General features: G+C 37.3%; 7 non-coding genes across 7 annotated transcripts; all 7 read left to right on the forward strand.

Moving 5' to 3' along the window:
- The first annotated feature begins 1530 nt into the window (after positions 1-1530).
- TRNAC-GCA (transfer RNA cysteine (anticodon GCA)) lies at positions 1531-1602 on the forward strand. Its single transcript has one exon. It is a non-coding gene; the product is annotated as a tRNA-Cys (tRNA).
- Positions 1603-3699: 2097 nt separating this feature from the next.
- On the forward strand, positions 3700-3771 carry TRNAC-GCA (transfer RNA cysteine (anticodon GCA)). The gene has a single exon. It is a non-coding gene; the product is annotated as a tRNA-Cys (tRNA).
- Positions 3772-6953: 3182 nt separating this feature from the next.
- TRNAC-GCA (transfer RNA cysteine (anticodon GCA)) lies at positions 6954-7025 on the forward strand. Its single transcript has one exon. It is a non-coding gene; the product is annotated as a tRNA-Cys (tRNA).
- A 6204-nt stretch (positions 7026-13229) lies between these two features.
- On the forward strand, positions 13230-13301 carry TRNAC-GCA (transfer RNA cysteine (anticodon GCA)). The gene has a single exon. It is a non-coding gene; the product is annotated as a tRNA-Cys (tRNA).
- Positions 13302-15396: 2095 nt separating this feature from the next.
- TRNAC-GCA (transfer RNA cysteine (anticodon GCA)) lies at positions 15397-15468 on the forward strand. The gene has a single exon. It is a non-coding gene; the product is annotated as a tRNA-Cys (tRNA).
- A 1869-nt stretch (positions 15469-17337) lies between these two features.
- TRNAC-ACA (transfer RNA cysteine (anticodon ACA)) lies at positions 17338-17409 on the forward strand. The gene has a single exon. It is a non-coding gene; the product is annotated as a tRNA-Cys (tRNA).
- Positions 17410-18421: 1012 nt separating this feature from the next.
- TRNAC-ACA (transfer RNA cysteine (anticodon ACA)) lies at positions 18422-18493 on the forward strand. The gene has a single exon. It is a non-coding gene; the product is annotated as a tRNA-Cys (tRNA).
- Positions 18494-18739: the final 246 nt, after the last annotated feature.

Here is an 18739-nt window from a genome sequence, read left to right on the forward strand (position 1 = left end):
TTTCTGATGTATTAAATGGAAGGTATTCGAAAGGGGTGGTTGGGTGTACCTTCCAAATACCAAATTGTAGTGGTACGTAGAAATGTTTTTCCGCCATAATTTGGCCCAAAACAATCATACTTCTTCACCATCTCCGTGATTGTGGTAACCAATCCTCAAATGATAAGGTGTCCCGTAAAAACCTCTTCCCCTTTAAGAATGTTTCAAAACAATCATTGTATGTAGAGGCATTGGTCCTATGTACCACTGCCTATTCAAATAAAATAACAATGAAACAAATAAATCTGTTTTTTAAATGATCCAGTTTTCCTTTAATAAATAATATTAAGGACTACTTCTCCTGTTCCACAGTTTCAAGGTTATACTTTCTGGCACAACTTAGTATGATCCTCACACTCTTTCATGATGTACTGATATTTTGTCATTCTGATTTTACTGAAAAGCTGGGGATATAGCTCAGTGTTAGAGCATTTGACTGCAGATCAAGAGGACCCTCGTCCAAATCCGGGTGTTCCCTCCACCATATTTTGATTTTGTTGTTTGTAATTGGGACTTTTCATCAATTCCATTTGGATCATCTTTGACAGAGTCAGTGTTCCCTTGGATATTGCACTTTATTAGCATTTCAGTGTTTCCTGCTCAAAACCTGTGAGTAAATACAGTTTTTAACACTAGGCTTGTTATTCCCTTTGGGAAATTTCTGAAACATCATTGATCAATTTTGGAATTCGGCTCTTCCTTTCACAGCACTAAACAAAGGGAATGGACTATGATACCAATTGACAACTTTGTTATACTGTTTGGTGCTTTCTTGTATTGCACTGAAGAAATGGCGTATAAAACTTGGCAGCGAAGCAGTCAATCTATTTCTCATTTCACCTGTGTCTTCAGTCTTACATATATTCCACCTCTTCTCTGTGCATGCAAAGTATGTGTTTGTTTGAAGCACTTCATTTTTGTGCAACGTAGGAACTATTTAATTTCTCCTTAAAAGCTCTGCCTACGTGCAAGATGTACGAACTATCATTGCAGTTGCAAGAAGGCTGGTCTGAAGAATCAGGCCATTTGCAAATGCAAAATGGCTTTTTCTGATGTATTAAATGGAAGGTATTCGAAAGGGGTGTTTGGGTGTACCTTCCAAATACCAAATTGTAGTGGTACGTAGAAATGTTTTTCCACCATAATTTGGCCCAAAACAATCATACTTCATCACCATCTCCGTGATTGTGGTAACCAATCCTCAAATGATAAGGTGTCCTGTAAAAACCTCTTCCCCTTTAAGAATGTTTCAAAACAATCATTGTATGTAGAGGCATTGGTCCTATGTACCACTGCCTATTCAAATAAAATAACAATTAAACAAATAAATCTGTTTTTTAAATGATACAGTTTTCCTTTAATAAATAATATTAAGGACTACTTCTCCTGTTCCACAGTTTCAAGGTTGTACTTTCTGGCACAACATAGTATGATCCTCACACTCTTTCATGATGTACTGATATTTTGTCACTCTGATTTTACTGAAAAGCTGGGGATATAGCTCAGTGGTTGAGCATTTGACTGCAGATCAAGTGGTCCCTGGTTCAAATCCGGGTGTCCCCTCACCCTATTTTGATTCTGTTGTTTGTAATTGGGACTTTTCATCAATTCCATTTGGATCATCTTTGACAGAGTCAGTGTTCCCTTGGATATTGCACTTTAATAGCATTTCAGTGTTTCCTGCTCAAAGCCTGTGAGTAAATGCAGTTTTTAACACTCGGCTTGGTATTCCCTTGGGGAAATTTCTGAAACATCATTGATCAATTTTGGTATTCGTCTCTTCCTTTCACAGCACTAAACAAAGGGAATGGACTATGAAACCAATTGACAACTTTGTTATACTGTTTGGTGCTTTCTTGTATTGCACTGAAGAAATGGCGTATAAAACTTGGCAGCGAAGCAGTCAATCTATTTCTCATTTCACCTGTGTATTCAGTCTTACATATATTCCACCTCTTCTCTGTGCATGCAAAGTATGATTTTGTTTGAAGCACTTCATTTTTGTGCAACGTAGGAACTATTTAATTTCTCCTTAAAAGCTCTGCCTACGTGCAAGATGTACGAACTATCATTGCAGTTGCAAGAAGGCTGGTCTGAAGAATCAGGCCATTTGCAAATGCAAAATGGCTTTTTCTGATGTATTAAATGGAAGGTATTCGAAAGGGGTGTTTGGGTGTACCTTCCAAATACCAAATTGTAGTGGTACGTAGAAATGTTTTTCCACCATAATTTGGCCCAAAACAATCATACTTCTTCACCATCTCCGTGATTGTGGTAACCAATCCTCAAATGATAAGGTGTCCCGTAAAAACCTCTTCCCCTTTAAGAATGTTTCAAAACAATCATTGTATGTAGAGGCATTGGTCCTATGTACCACTGCCTATTCAAATAAAATAACAATGAAACAAATAAATCTGTTTTTTAAATGATCCAGTTTTCCTTTAATAAATAATATTAAGGACTACTTCTCCTGTTCCACAGTTTCAAGGTTATACTTTCTGGCACAACTTAGTATGATCCTCACACTCTTTCATGATGTACTGATATTTTGTCATTCTGATTTTACTGAAAAGCTGGGGATATAGCTCAGTGTTAGAGCATTTGACTGCAGATCAAGAGGTCCCTCGTCCAAATCCGGGTGTCCCCTCCACCATATTTTGATTCTGTTGTTTGTAATTGGGACTTTTCATCAATTCCATTTGGATCATCTTTGACAGAGTCAGTGTTCCCTTGGATATTGCACTTTAATAGCATTTCAGTGTTTCCTGCTCAAAACCTGTGAGTAAATACAGTTTTTAACACTCGGCTTGTTATTCCCTTTGGGAAATTTCTGAAACATCATTGATCAATTTTGGAATTCGGCTCTTCCTTTCACAGCACTAAACAAAGGGAATGGACTATGATACCAATTGACAACTTTGTTATACTGTTTGGTGCTTTCTTGTATTGCACTGAAGAAATGGCGTATAAAACTTGGCAGCGAAGCAGTCAATCTATTTCTCATTTCACCTGTGTCTTCAGTCTTACATATATTCCACCTCTTCTCTGTGCATGCAAAGTATGTGTTTGTTTGAAGCACTTCATTTTTGTGCAACGTAGGAACTATTTAATTTCTCCTTAAAAGCTCTGCCTACGTGCAAGATGTACGAACTATCATTGCAGTTGCAAGAAGGCTGGTCTGAAGAATCAGGCCATTTGCAAATGCAAAATGGCTTTTTCTGATGTATTAAATGGAAGGTATTCGAAAGGGGTGTTTGGGTGTACCTTCCAAATACCAAATTGTAGTGGTACGTAGAAATGTTTTTCCACCATAATTTGGCCCAAAACAATCATACTTCATCACCATCTCCGTGATTGTGGTAACCAATCCTCAAATGATAAGGTGTCCCGTAAAAACCTCTTCCCCTTTAAGAATGTTTCAAAACAATCATTGTATGTAGAGGCATTGGTCCTATGTACCACTGCCTATTCAAATAAAATAACAATTAAACAAATAAATCTGTTTTTTAAATGATACAGTTTTCCTTTAATAAATAATATTAAGGACTACTTCTCCTGTTCCACAGTTTCAAGGTTGTACTTTCTGGCACAACATAGTATGATCCTCACACTCTTTCATGATGTACTGATATTTTGTCACTCTGATTTTACTGAAAAGCTGGGGATATAGCTCAGTGGTTGAGCATTTGACTGCAGATCAAGTGGTCCCTGGTTCAAATCCGGGTGTCCCCTCACCCTATTTTGATTCTGTTGTTTGTAATTGGGACTTTTCATCAATTCCATTTGGATCATCTTTGACAGAGTCAGTGTTCCCTTGGATATTGCACTTTAATAGCATTTCAGTGTTTCCTGCTCAAAGCCTGTGAGTAAATGCAGTTTTTAACACTCGGCTTGGTATTCCCTTGGGGAAATTTCTGAAACATCATTGATCAATTTTGGTATTCGTCTCTTCCTTTCACAGCACTAAACAAAGGGAATGGACTATGAAACCAATTGACAACTTTGTTATACTGTTTGGTGCTTTCTTGTATTGCACTGAAGAAATGGCGTATAAAACTTGGCAGCGAAGCAGTCAATCTATTTCTCATTTCACCTGTGTATTCAGTCTTACATATATTCCACCTCTTCTCTGTGCATGCAAAGTATGATTTTGTTTGAAGCACTTCATTTTTGTGCAACGTAGGAACTATTTAATTTCTCCTTAAAAGCTCTGCCTACGTGCAAGATGTACGAACTATCATTGCAGTTGCAAGAAGGCTGGTCTAAAAAATCAGGCCATTTGCAAACGCAAAATGGCTTTTTCTGATGTATTAAATGGAAGGTATTCGAAAGGGGTGGTTGGGTGTACCTTCCAAATACCAAATTGTAGTGGTACGTAGAAATGTTTTTCCACCATAATTTGGCCCAAAACAATCATACTTCTTCACCATCTCCGTGATTGTGGTAACCAATCCTCAAATGATAAGGTGTCCCGTAAAAACCTCTTCCCCTTTAAGAATGTTTCAAAACAATCATTGTATGTAGAGGCATTGGTCCTATGTACCACTGCCTATTCAAATAAAATAACAATGAAACAAATAAATCTGTTTTTTAAATGATCCAGTTTTCCTTTAATAAATAATATTAAGGACTACTTCTCCTGTTCCACAGTTTCAAGGTTATACTTTCTGGCACAACTTAGTATGATCCTCACACTCTTTCATGATGTACTGATATTTTGTCATTCTGATTTTACTGAAAAGCTGGGGATATAGCTCAGTGGTAGAGCATTTGACTGCAGATCAAGAGGTCACTCGTCCAAATCCGGGTGTCCCCTCCACCATATTTTGATTCTGTTGTTTGTAATTGGGACTTTTCATCAATTCCATTTGGATCATCTTTGACAGAGTCAGTGTTCCCTTGGATATTGCACTTTAATAGCATTTCAGTGTTTCCTGCTCAAAACCTGTGAGTAAATACAGTTTTTAACACTCGGCTTGTTATTCCCTTTGGGAAATTTCTGAAACATCATTGATCAATTTTGGAATTCGGCTCTTCCTTTCACAGCACTAAACAAAGGGAATGGACTATGAAACCAATTGACAACTTTGTTATACTGTTTGGTGCTTTCTTGTATTGCACTGAAGAAATGGCGTATAAAACTTGGCAGCGAAGCAGTCAATCTATTTCTCATTTCACCTGTGTCTTCAGTCTTACATATATTCCTCCTCTTCTCTGTGCATGCAAAGTATGTGTTTGTTTGAAGCACTTCATTTTTGTGCAACGTAGGAACTATTTAATTTCTCCTTAAAAGCTCTGCCTACGTGCAAGATGTACGAACTATCATTGCAGTTGCAAGAAGGCTGGTCTGAAGAATCAGGCCATTTTCAAACGCAAAATGGCTTTTTCTGATGTATTAAATGGAAGGTATTCGAAAGGGTTGTTTGGGTGTACCTTCCAAATACCGAATTGTAGTGGTACGTAGAAATGTTTTTCCACCATAATTTGGCCCAAAACAATCATACTTCTTCACCATCTCCGTGATTGTGGTAACCAATCCTCAAATGTTAAGGTGTCCCGTAAAAACCTCTTCCCCTTTAAGAATGTTTCAAAACAATCATTGTATGTAGAGGCATTGGTCCTATGTACCACTGCCTATTCAAATAAAATAACAATGAAACAAATAAATCTGTTTTTTAAATGATCCAGTTTTCCTTTAATAAATAATATTAAGGACTACTTCTCCTGTTCCACAGTTTCAAGGTTATACTTTCTGGCACAACTTAGTATGATCCTCACACTCTTTCATGATGTACTGATATTTTGTCATTCTGATTTTACTGAAAAGCTGGGGATATAGCTCAGTGTTAGAGCATTTGACTGCAGATCAAGAGGTCCCTCGTCCAAATCCGGGTGTCCCCTCCACCATATTTTGATTCTGTTGTTTGTAATTGGGACTTTTCATCAATTCCATTTGGATCATCTTTGACAGAGTCAGTGTTCCCTTGGATATTGCACTTTAATAGCATTTCAGTGTTTCCTGCTCAAAACCTGTGAGTAAATACAGTTTTTAACACTCGGCTTGTTATTCCCTTTGGGAAATTTCTGAAACATCATTGATCAATTTTGGAATTCGGCTCTTCCTTTCACAGCACTAAACAAAGGGAATGGACTATGATACCAATTGACAACTTTGTTATACTGTTTGGTGCTTTCTTGTATTGCACTGAAGAAATGGCGTATAAAACTTGGCAGCGAAGCAGTCAATCTATTTCTCATTTCACCTGTGTCTTCAGTCTTACATATATTCCACCTCTTCTCTGTGCATGCAAAGTATGTGTTTGTTTGAAGCACTTCATTTTTGTGCAACGTAGGAACTATTTAATTTCTCCTTAAAAGCTCTGCCTACGTGCAAGATGTACGAACTATCATTGCAGTTGCAAGAAGGCTGGTCTGAAGAATCAGGCCATTTGCAAATGCAAAATGGCTTTTTCTGATGTATTAAATGGAAGGTATTCGAAAGGGGTGTTTGGGTGTACCTTCCAAATACCAAATTGTAGTGGTACGTAGAAATGTTTTTCCACCATAATTTGGCCCAAAACAATCATACTTCATCACCATCTCCGTGATTGTGGTAACCAATCCTCAAATGATAAGGTGTCCCGTAAAAACCTCTTCCCCTTTAAGAATGTTTCAAAACAATCATTGTATGTAGAGGCATTGGTCCTATGTACCACTGCCTATTCAAATAAAATAACAATTAAACAAATAAATCTGTTTTTTAAATGATACAGTTTTCCTTTAATAAATAATATTAAGGACTACTTCTCCTGTTCCACAGTTTCAAGGTTGTACTTTCTGGCACAACATAGTATGATCCTCACACTCTTTCATGATGTACTGATATTTTGTCACTCTGATTTTACTGAAAAGCTGGGGATATAGCTCAGTGGTTGAGCATTTGACTGCAGATCAAGTGGTCCCTGGTTCAAATCCGGGTGTCCCCTCACCCTATTTTGATTCTGTTGTTTGTAATTGGGACTTTTCATCAATTCCATTTGGATCATCTTTGACAGAGTCAGTGTTCCCTTGGATATTGCACTTTAATAGCATTTCAGTGTTTCCTGCTCAAAGCCTGTGAGTAAATGCAGTTTTTAACACTCGGCTTGGTATTCCCTTGGGGAAATTTCTGAAACATCATTGATCAATTTTGGTATTCGTCTCTTCCTTTCACAGCACTAAACAAAGGGAATGGACTATGAAACCAATTGACAACTTTGTTATACTGTTTGGTGCTTTCTTGTATTGCACTGAAGAAATGGCGTATAAAACTTGGCAGCGAAGCAGTCAATCTATTTCTCATTTCACCTGTGTATTCAGTCTTACATATATTCCACCTCTTCTCTGTGCATGCAAAGTATGATTTTGTTTGAAGCACTTCATTTTTGTGCAACGTAGGAACTATTTAATTTCTCCTTAAAAGCTCTGCCTACGTGCAAGATGTACGAACTATCATTGCAGTTGCAAGAAGGCTGGTCTAAAAAATCAGGCCATTTGCAAACGCAAAATGGCTTTTTCTGATGTATTAAATGGAAGGTATTCGAAAGGGGTGGTTGGGTGTACCTTCCAAATACCAAATTGTAGTGGTACGTAGAAATGTTTTTCCACCATAATTTGGCCCAAAACAATCATACTTCTTCACCATCTCCGTGATTGTGGTAACCAATCCTCAAATGATAAGGTGTCCCGTAAAAACCTCTTCCCCTTTAAGAATGTTTCAAAACAATCATTGTATGTAGAGGCATTGGTCCTATGTACCACTGCCTATTCAAATAAAATAACAATGAAACAAATAAATCTGTTTTTTAAATGATCCAGTTTTCCTTTAATAAATAATATTAAGGACTACTTCTCCTGTTCCACAGTTTCAAGGTTATACTTTCTGGCACAACTTAGTATGATCCTCACACTCTTTCATGATGTACTGATATTTTGTCATTCTGATTTTACTGAAAAGCTGGGGATATAGCTCAGTGGTAGAGCATTTGACTGCAGATCAAGAGGTCCCTCGTCCAAATCCGGGTGTCCCCTCCACCATATTTTGATTCTGTTGTTTGTAATTGGGACTTTTCATCAATTCCATTTGGATCATCTTTGACAGAGTCAGTGTTCCCTTGGATATTGCACTTTAATAGCATTTCAGTGTTTCCTGCTCAAAACCTGTGAGTAAATACAGTTTTTAACACTCGGCTTGTTATTCCCTTTGGGAAATTTCTGAAACATCATTGATCAATTTTGGAATTCGGCTCTTCCTTTCACAGCACTAAACAAAGGGAATGGACTATGAAACCAATTGACAACTTTGTTATACTGTTTGGTGCTTTCTTGTATTGCACTGAAGAAATGGCGTATAAAACTTGGCAGCGAAGCAGTCAATCTATTTCTCATTTCACCTGTGTCTTCAGTCTTACATATATTCCTCCTCTTCTCTGTGCATGCAAAGTATGTGTTTGTTTGAAGCACTTCATTTTTGTGCAACGTAGGAACTATTTAATTTCTCCTTAAAAGCTCTGCCTACGTGCAAGATGTACGAACTATCATTGCAGTTGCAAGAAGGCTGGTCTGAAGAATCAGGCCATTTTCAAACGCAAAATGGCTTTTTCTGATGTATTAAATGGAAGGTATTCGAAAGGGTTGTTTGGGTGTACCTTCCAAATACCGAATTGTAGTGGTACGTAGAAATGTTTTTCCACCATAATTTGGCCCAAAACAATCATACTTCATCACCATCTCAGTGATTGTGGTAACAAATCCTCAAATGATAAGGTGTCCCGTAAAAACCTCTTCCACTTTAATAATGTTTCAAAACAATCATTGTATGTAGAGGCATTGGTCCTATGTACCACTGCCTATTCAAATAAAATAACAATGAAACAAATATCTGTTTTTTAAATGATCCAGTTTTCCTTTAATAAATAATATTAAGGACTACTTCTCCTGTTCCACAGTTTCAAGGTTGTACTTTCCGGAACAACTTAGTATGATCCTCTCACTCTTTCATGATGTACTGATATTTTGTCATTCTGATTTTAATGTAAAGCTGTGGATATAGCTCAGTGGTAGAGCATTTGACTGCAGATTAAGAGGTCCCTGGTTCAAATCCTGGTGTCCCCTCACCCTATTTTGGTTCTGTTGTTTGTAATTGGGACTTTTCATCAATTCCATTTGGATCATCTTTGACAGAGTCAGTGTTCCCTTGAATATTGCACTTTAATAGCATTTCAGTGTTTCCTGCTCAAAACCTGTGAGTAAATGCAGTTTTTAATACTAGGCTTGTTATTCCCTTTGGGACATTTCTGAAACATCATTGATCAATTTTGGAATTCGGCTCTTCCTTTCACAGCACTAAACAAAGGGAATGGACTATGAAACCAATTGACAACTTTGTTATACTGTTTGGTGCTTTCTTGTATTGCACTGAAGAAATGGCGTATAAAACATGGCAGCAAAGCAGTCAACTATTTTTCATTTCACCTGTGTCTTCAGTCTTACATATATTCCACCTCTTCTCTAAGCATGCAAAGTATGTGTTTGTTTGAAGCACTTCATTTTTGTGCAACGTAGGTACTATTTAATTTCTCCTTAAAAGCTCTGCCTACGTGCAAGATGTACGAACTATCCTTGCAGTTGCAAGAAGGCTGGTCTGAAGAATCAGGCCATTTGCAAACGCAAAATGGCTTTTTCTGATGTATTAAATAGAAGGTATTCGAAAGGGGTGTTTGGGTGTACCTTCCAAATACCGAATTGTAGTGGTACGTAGAAATGTTTTTCCACCATAATTTAGCCCAAAACAATCATACTTCATCACCATCTCAGTGATTGTGTTAACCAATCCTCAAATGATAAGGTGTCCCATAAAAACTTCTTCCCCTTTAAGAATGTTTCAAAACAATCATTTTATGTAGAGGCATTGGTCCTATGTACCACTGCCTAATCAAATAAAATAACAATGAAACAAATAAATCTGTTTTTTAAATGATCCAGTTTTCCTTTAATAACTAATATTAAGGACTACTTCTCCTGTTCCACAGTTTCAAGGTTGTACTTTCTGGCACAACTTAGTATGATCCTCACACTCTTTCATGATGTACTGATATTTTGTCATTCTTATTTTAATGCAAAGCTGGGGATATAGCTCAGTGGTAGAGCATTTGACTGCAGATCAAGAGGTCCCTGGTTCAAATCCATGTGTCCCCTCACCATATTTTAAGGGAATGGACTATGAAACCAATTGACAACTTTGTTATACTGTTTGGTGCTTTCTTGTATTGCACTGAAGAAATGGCGTATAAAACTTGGCAGCGAAGCAGTCAATCTATTTCTCATTTCACCTGTGTCTTCAGTCTTACATATATTCCACCTCTTCTCTGTGCATGCAAAGTATGTGTTTGTTTGAAGCACTTCATTTTTGTGCAACGTAGGAACTATTTAATTTCTCCTTAAAAGCTCTGCCTACGTGCAAGATGTACGAACTATCATTGCAGTTGCAAGAAGGCTGGTCTGAAGAATCAGGCCATTTGCAAATGCAAAATGGCTTTTTCTGATGTATTAAATGGAAGGTATTCGAAAGGGGTGTTTGGGTGTACCTTCCAAATACCAAATTGTAGTGGTACGTAGAAATGATTTTCCATCATAATTTGGCCCAAAACAATCATACTTCATCACCATCTCCGTGATTGTGGTAACCAATCCTCAAATGATAAGGTGTCCCGTAAAAACCTCTTCCCCTTTAAGAATGTTTCAAAACAATCATTGTATGTAGAGGCATTGGTCCTATGTACCACTGCCTATTCAAATAAAATAACAATGAAACAAATAAATCTGTTTTTTAAATGATACAGTTTTCCTTTAATAAATAATATTAAGGACTACTTCTCCTGTTCCACAGTTTCAAGGTTGTACTTTCTGGCACAACATAGTATGATCCTCACACTCTTTCATGATGTACTGATATTTTGTCACTCTGATTTTACTGAAAAGCTGGGGATATAGCTCAGTGGTTGAGCATTTGACTGCAGATCAAGTGGTCCCTTGTTCAAATCCGGGTGTCCCCTCACCCTATTTTGATTCTGTTGTTTGTAATTGGGACTTTTCATCAATTCCATTTGGATCATCTTTGACAGAGTCAGTGTTCCCTTGGATATTGCACTTTAATAGCATTTCAGTGTTTCCTGCTCAAAGCCTGTGAGTAAATGCAGTTTTTAACACTCGGCTTGGTATTCCCTTGGGGAAATTTCTGAAACATCATTGATCAATTTTGGTATTCGTCTCTTCCTTTTACAGCACTAAACAAAGGGAATGGACTATGAAACCAATTGACAACTTTGTTATACTGTTTGGTGCTTTCTTGTATTGCACTGAAGAAATGGCGTATAAAACTTGGCAGCGAAGCAGTCAATCTATTTCTCATTTCACCTGTGTATTCAGTCTTACATATATTCCACCTCTTCTCTGTGCATGCAAAGTATGATTTTGTTTGAAGCACTTCATTTTTGTGCAACGTAGGAACTATTTAATTTCTCCTTAAAAGCTCTGCCTACGTGCAAGATGTACGAACTATCATTGCAGTTGCAAGAAGGCTGGTCTAAAAAATCAGGCCATTTGCAAACGCAAAATGGCTTTTTCTGATGTATTAAATGGAAGGTATTCGAAAGGGGTGGTTGGGTGTACCTTCCAAATACCAAATTGTAGTGGTACGTAGAAATGTTTTTCCGCCATAATTTGGCCCAAAACAATCATACTTCTTCACCATCTCCGTGATTGTGGTAACCAATCCTCAAATGATAAGGTGTCCCGTAAAAACCTCTTCCCCTTTAAGAATGTTTCAAAACAATCATTGTATGTAGAGGCATTGGTCCTATGTACCACTGCCTATTCAAATAAAATAACAATGAAACAAATAAATCTGTTTTTTAAATGATCCAGTTTTCCTTTAATAAATAATATTAAGGACTACTTCTCCTGTTCCACAGTTTCAAGGTTATACTTTCTGGCACAACTTAGTATGATCCTCACACTCTTTCATGATGTACTGATATTTTGTCATTCTGATTTTACTGAAAAGCTGGGGATATAGCTCAGTGTTAGAGCATTTGACTGCAGATCAAGAGGTCCCTCGTCCAAATCCGGGTGTCCCCTCCACCATATTTTGATTCTGTTGTTTGTAATTGGGACTTTTCATCAATTCCATTTGGATCATCTTTGACAGAGTCAGTGTTCCCTTGGATATTGCACTTTAATAGCATTTCAGTGTTTCCTGCTCAAAACCTGTGAGTAAATACAGTTTTTAACACTCGGCTTGTTATTCCCTTTGGGAAATTTCTGAAACATCATTGATCAATTTTGGAATTCGGCTCTTCCTTTCACAGCACTAAACAAAGGGAATGGACTATGATACCAATTGACAACTTTGTTATACTGTTTGGTGCTTTCTTGTATTGCACTGAAGAAATGGCGTATAAAACTTGGCAGCGAAGCAGTCAATCTATTTCTCATTTCACCTGTGTCTTCAGTCTTACATATATTCCACCTCTTCTCTGTGCATGCAAAGTATGTGTTTGTTTGAAGCACTTCATTTTTGTGCAACGTAGGAACTATTTAATTTCTCCTTAAAAGCTCTGCCTACGTGCAAGATGTACGAACTATCATTGCAGTTGCAAGAAGGCTGGTCTGAAGAATCAGGCCATTTGCAAATGCAAAATGGCTTTTTCTGATGTATTAAATGGAAGGTATTCGAAAGGGGTGTTTGGGTGTACCTTCCAAATACCAAATTGTAGTGGTACGTAGAAATGTTTTTCCACCATAATTTGGCCCAAAACAATCATACTTCATCACCATCTCCGTGATTGTGGTAACCAATCCTCAAATGATAAGGTGTCCCATAAAAACCTCTTCCCCTTTAAGAATGTTTCAAAACAATCATTGTATGTAGAGGCATTGGTCCTATGTACCACTGCCTATTCAAATAAAATAACAATTAAACAAATAAATCTGTTTTTTAAATGATACAGTTTTCCTTTAATAAATAATATTAAGGACTACTTCTCCTGTTCCACAGTTTCAAGGTTGTACTTTCTGGCACAACATAGTATGATCCTCACACTCTTTCATGATGTACTGATATTTTGTCACTCTGATTTTACTGAAAAGCTGGGGATATAGCTCAGTGGTTGAGCATTTGACTGCAGATCAAGTGGTCCCTGGTTCAAATCCGGGTGTCCCCTCACCCTATTTTGATTCTGTTGTTTGTAATTGGGACTTTTCATCAATTCCATTTGGATCATCTATGACAGAGTCAGTGTTCCCTTGGATATTGCACTTTAATAGCATTTCAGTGTTTCCTGCTCAAAGCCTGTGAGTAAATGCAGTTTTTAACACTCGGCTCGGTATTCCCTTGGGGAAATTTCTGAAACATCATTGATCAATTTTGGTATTCGTCTCTTCCTTTCACAGCACTAAACAAAGGGAATGGACTATGAAACCAATTGACAACTTTGTTATACTGTTTGGTGCTTTCTTGTATTGCACTGAAGAAATGGCGTATAAAACTTGGCAGCTAAGCAGTCAATCTATTTCTCATTTCACCTGTGTATTCAGTCTTACATATATTCCACCTCTTCTCTGTGCATGCAAAGTATGATTTTGTTTGAAGCACTTCATTTTTGTGCAACGTAGGAACTATTTAATTTCTCCTTAAAAGCTCTGCCTACGTGCAAGATGTACGAACTATCATTGCAGTTGCAAGAAGGCTGGTCTAAAAAATCAGGCCATTTGCAAACGCAAAATGGCTTTTTCTGATGTATTAAATGGAAGGTATTCGAAAGGGGTGGTTGGGTGTACCTTCCAAATACCAAATTGTAGTGGTACGTAGAAATGTTTTTCCACCATAATTTGGCCCAAAACAATCATACTTCTTCACCATCTCCGTGATTGTGGTAACCAATCCTCAAATGATAAGGTGTCCCGTAAAAACCTCTTCCCCTTTAAGAATGTTTCAAAACAATCATTGTATGTAGAGGCATTGGTCCTATGTACCACTGCCTATTCAAATAAAATAACGATGAAACAAATAAATCTGTTTTTTAAATGATCCAGTTTTCCTTTAATAAATAATATTAAGGACTACTTCTCCTGTTCCACAGTTTCAAGGTTATACTTTCTGGCACAACTTAGTATGATCCTCACACTCTTTCATGATGTACTGATATTTTGTCATTCTGATTTTACTGAAAAGCTGGGGATATAGCTCAGTGGTAGAGCATTTGACTGCAGATCAAGAGGTCCCTCGTCCAAATCCGGGTGTCCCCTCCACCATATTTTGATTCTGTTGTTTGTAATTGGGACTTTTCATCAATTCCATTTGGATCATCTTTGACAGAGTCAGTGTTCCCTTGGATATTGCACTTTAATAGCATTTCAGTGTTTCCTGCTCAAAACCTGTGAGTAAATACAGTTTTTAACACTCGGCTTGTTATTCCCTTTGGGAAATTTCGGAAACATCATTGATCAATTTTGGAATTCGGCTCTTCCTTTCACAGCACTAAACAAAGGGAATGGACTATGAAACCAATTGACAACTTTGTTATACTGTTTGGTGCTTTCTTGTATTGCACTGAAGAAATGGCGTATAAAACTTGGCAGAGAAGCAGTCAATCTATTTCTCATTTCACCTGTGTCTTCAGTCTTACATATATTCCTCCTCTTCTCTGTGCATGCAAAGTATGTGTTTGTTTGAAGCACTTCATTTTTGTGCAACGTAGGAACTATTTAATTTCTCCTTAAAAGCTCTGCCTACGTGCAAGATGTACGAACTATCATTGCAGTTGCAAGAAGGCTGGTCTGAAGAATCAGGCCATTTGCAAACGCAAAATGGCTTTTTCTGATGTATTAAATGGAAGGTATTCGAAAGGGTTGTTTGGGTGTACCTTCCAAATACCGAATTGTAGTGGTACGTAGAAATGTTTTTCCACCATAATTTGGCCCAAAACAATCATACTTCATCACCATCTCAGTGATTGTGGTAAAAAATCCTCAAATGATAAGGTGTCCCGTAAAAACCTCTTCCCCTTTAATAATGTTTCAAAACAATCATTGTATGTAGAGGCATTGGTCCTATGTACCACTGCCTATTCAAATAAAATAACAATGAAACAAATATCTGTTTTTTAAATGATCCAGTTTTCCTTTAATAAATAATATTAAGGACTACTTCTCCTGTTCCACAGTTTCAAGGTTGTACTTTCTGGAACAACTTAGTATGATCCTCTCACTCTTTCATGATGTACTGATATTTTGTCATTCTGATTTTACTGTAAAGCTGGGGATATAGCTCAGTGGTAGAGCATTTGACTGCAGATCAAGAGGTCCCTGGTTCAAATCCTGGTGTCCCCTCACCCTATTTTGGTTCTGTTGTTTGTAATTGGGACTTTTCATCAATTCCATTTGGATCATCTTTGACAGAGTCAGTGTTCCCTTGAATATTGCACTTTAATAGCATTTCAGTGTTTCCTGCTCAAAACCTGTGAGTAAATGCAGTTTTTAATACTAGGCTTGTTATTCCCTTTGGGACATTTCTGAAACATCATTGATCAATTTTGGAATTCGGCTCTTCCTTTCACAGCACTAAACAAAGGGAATGGACTATGAAACCAATTGACAACTTTGTTATACTGTTTGGTGCTTTCTTGTATTGCACTGAAGAAATGGCGTATAAAACTTGGCAGCAAAGCAGTCAACTATTTTTCATTTCACCTGTGTCTTCAGTCTTACATATATTCCACCTCTTCTCTAAGCATGCAAAGTATGTGTTTGTTTGAAGCACTTCATTTTTGTGCAACGTAGGTACTATTTAATTTCTCCTTAAAAGCTCTGCCTACGTGCAAGATGTACGAACTATCCTTGCAGTTGCAAGAAGGCTGGTCTGAAGAATCAGGCCATTTGCAAACGCAAAATGGCTTTTTCTGATGTATTAAATAGAAGGTATTCGAAAGGGGTGTTTGGGTGTACCTTCCAAATACCGAATTGTAGTGGTACGTAGAAATGTTTTTCCACCATAATTTAGCCCAAAACAATCATACTTCATCACCATCTCAGTGATTGTGTTAACCAATCCTCAAATGATAAGGTGTCCCATAAAAACTTCTTCCCCTTTAAGAATGTTTCAAAACAATCATTTTATGTAGAGGCATTGGTCCTATGTACCACTGCCTAATCAAATAAAATAGCAATGAAACAAATAAATCTGTTTTTTAAATGATCCAGTTTTCCTTTATATAACTAATATTAAGGACTACTTCTCCTGTTCCACAGTTTCAAGGTTGTACTTTCTGGCACAACTTAGTATGATCCTCACACTCTTTCATGATGTACTGATATTTTGTCATTCTTATTTTAATGCAAAGCTGGGGATATAGCTCTGTGGTAGAGCATTTGACTGCAAATCAAGAGGTCCCTGGTTCAAATCCGTGTGTCCCCTCACCACATTTTAAGGGAATGGACTATGAAACCAATTGACAACTTTGTTATACTGTTTGGTGCTTTCTTGTATTGCACTGAAGAAATGGCGTATAAAACTTGGCAGCGAAGCAGTCAATCTATTTCTCATTTCACCTGTGTCTTCAGTCTTACATATATTCCACCTCTTCTCTGTGCATGCAAAGTATGTGTTTGTTTGAAGCACTTCATTTTTGTGCAACGTAGGAACTATTTAATTTCTCCTTAAAAGCTCTGCCTACGTGCAAGATGTACGAACTATCATTGCAGTTGCAAGAAGGCTGGTCTGAAGAATCAGGCTATTTGCAAATGCAAAATGGCTTTTTATGATGTATTAAATGGAAGGTATTCGAAAGGGGTGTTTGGGTGTACCTTCCAAATACCGAATTGTAGTGGTACGTAGAAATATTTTTCCACCATAATTTGGCCCAAAACAATCATACTTCATCACCATCTCAGTGATTGTGGTAACCAATCCTCAAATGATAAGGTGTCCTGTAAAAACCTCTTCCCCTTTAAGAATGTTTCAAAACATTCATTGTATGTAGAGGCATTGGTCCTATGTACCACTGCCTATTCAAATAAAATAACGATGAAACAAATAAATCTGTTTTTTAAATGATCCAGTTTTCCTTTAATAAATAATATTAAGGACTACTTCTCCTGTTCCACAGTTTCAAGGTTGTACTTTCTGGCACAACTTAGTATGATCCTCACACTCTTTCATGATGTACTGATAATTTGTCATTCTGACTTTACTGAAAAGCTGGGGATATAGCTCAGTGGTAGAGCATTTGACTACAGATCAAGAGGTCCCTGGTTCAAATCCGGGTGTCCCCTCACCCTACTTTGATTCTGTTGTTTGTAATTGGGACTTTTCATCAATTCCATTTGGATCATCTTTAACAGAGTCAGTGTTCCCTTGGATATTGCACTTTAATAGCATGTCAGTGTTTCCTGCTCAAAACCTGTGAGTAAATGCAGTTTTTAACACTCGGCTTGGTATTCCCTTTGGGAAATTTCTGAAACATCATTGATCAATTTTGGAATTCGGCTCTTCCTTTCACAGCACTAAACAAAGGGAATGGACTATGAAACCAATTGACAACTTTGTTATACTGTTTGGTGCTTTCTTGTATTGCACTGAAGAAATGGCGTATAAAACTTGGCAGCGAAGCAGTCAATCTATTTCTCATTTCACCTGTGTCTTCAGTCGTACATATATTCCACCTCTTCTCTGTGCATGCAAAGTATGTGTTTGTTTGAAGCACTTCATTTTTGTGCAACGTAGGAACTATTTAATTTTTCCTTAAAAGCTCTGCCTACGTGCAAGATGTACGAACTATCATTGCAGTTGCAAGAAGGCTGGTCTGAAGAATCAGGCTATTTGCAAATGCAAAATGGCTTTTTCTGATGTATTAAATGGAAGGTATTCGAAAGGGGTGTTTGGGTGTACCTTCCAAATACCGAATTGTAGTGGTACGTAGAAATGTTTTTCCACCATAATTTGGCCCAAAACAATCATACTTCATCACCATCTCAGTGATTGTGGTAACCAATCCTCAAATGATAAGGTGTCCTGTAAAAACCTCTTCCCCTTTAAGAATGTTTCAAAACATTCATTGTATGTAGAGGCATTGGTCCTATGTACCACTGCCTATTCAAATAAAATAACGATGAAACAAATAAATCTGTTTTTTAAATGATCCAGTTTTCCTTTAATAAATAATATTAAGAACTACTTCTCCTGTTCCACAGTTTCAAGGTTGTACTTTCTGGCACAACTTAGTATGATCCTCACACTCTTTCATGATGTACTGATAATTTGTCATTCTGATTTTACTGAAAAGCTGGGGATATAGCTCAGTGGTAGAGCATTTGACTACAGATCAAGAGATCCCTGGTTCAAATCCGGGTGTCCCCTCACCCTACTTTGATTCTGTTGTTTGTAATTGGGACTTTTCATCAATTCCATTTGGATCATCTTTAACAGAGTCAGTGTTCCCTTGGATATTGCACTTTAATAGCATGTCAGTGTTTCCTGCTCAAAACCTGTGAGTAAATGCAGTTTTTAAAACTCAGCTTGTTATTCCCTTTGGGAAATTTCTGAAACATCATTGATGAATTTTGGAATTCGGCTCTTCCTTTCACAGCACTAAACAAAGGGAAT

Source organism: Lissotriton helveticus, chromosome 1_2 (assembly GCF_964261635.1).
Source record: "Lissotriton helveticus chromosome 1_2, aLisHel1.1, whole genome shotgun sequence".
Taxonomy (NCBI): Eukaryota; Metazoa; Chordata; class Amphibia; order Caudata; family Salamandridae; genus Lissotriton; species Lissotriton helveticus.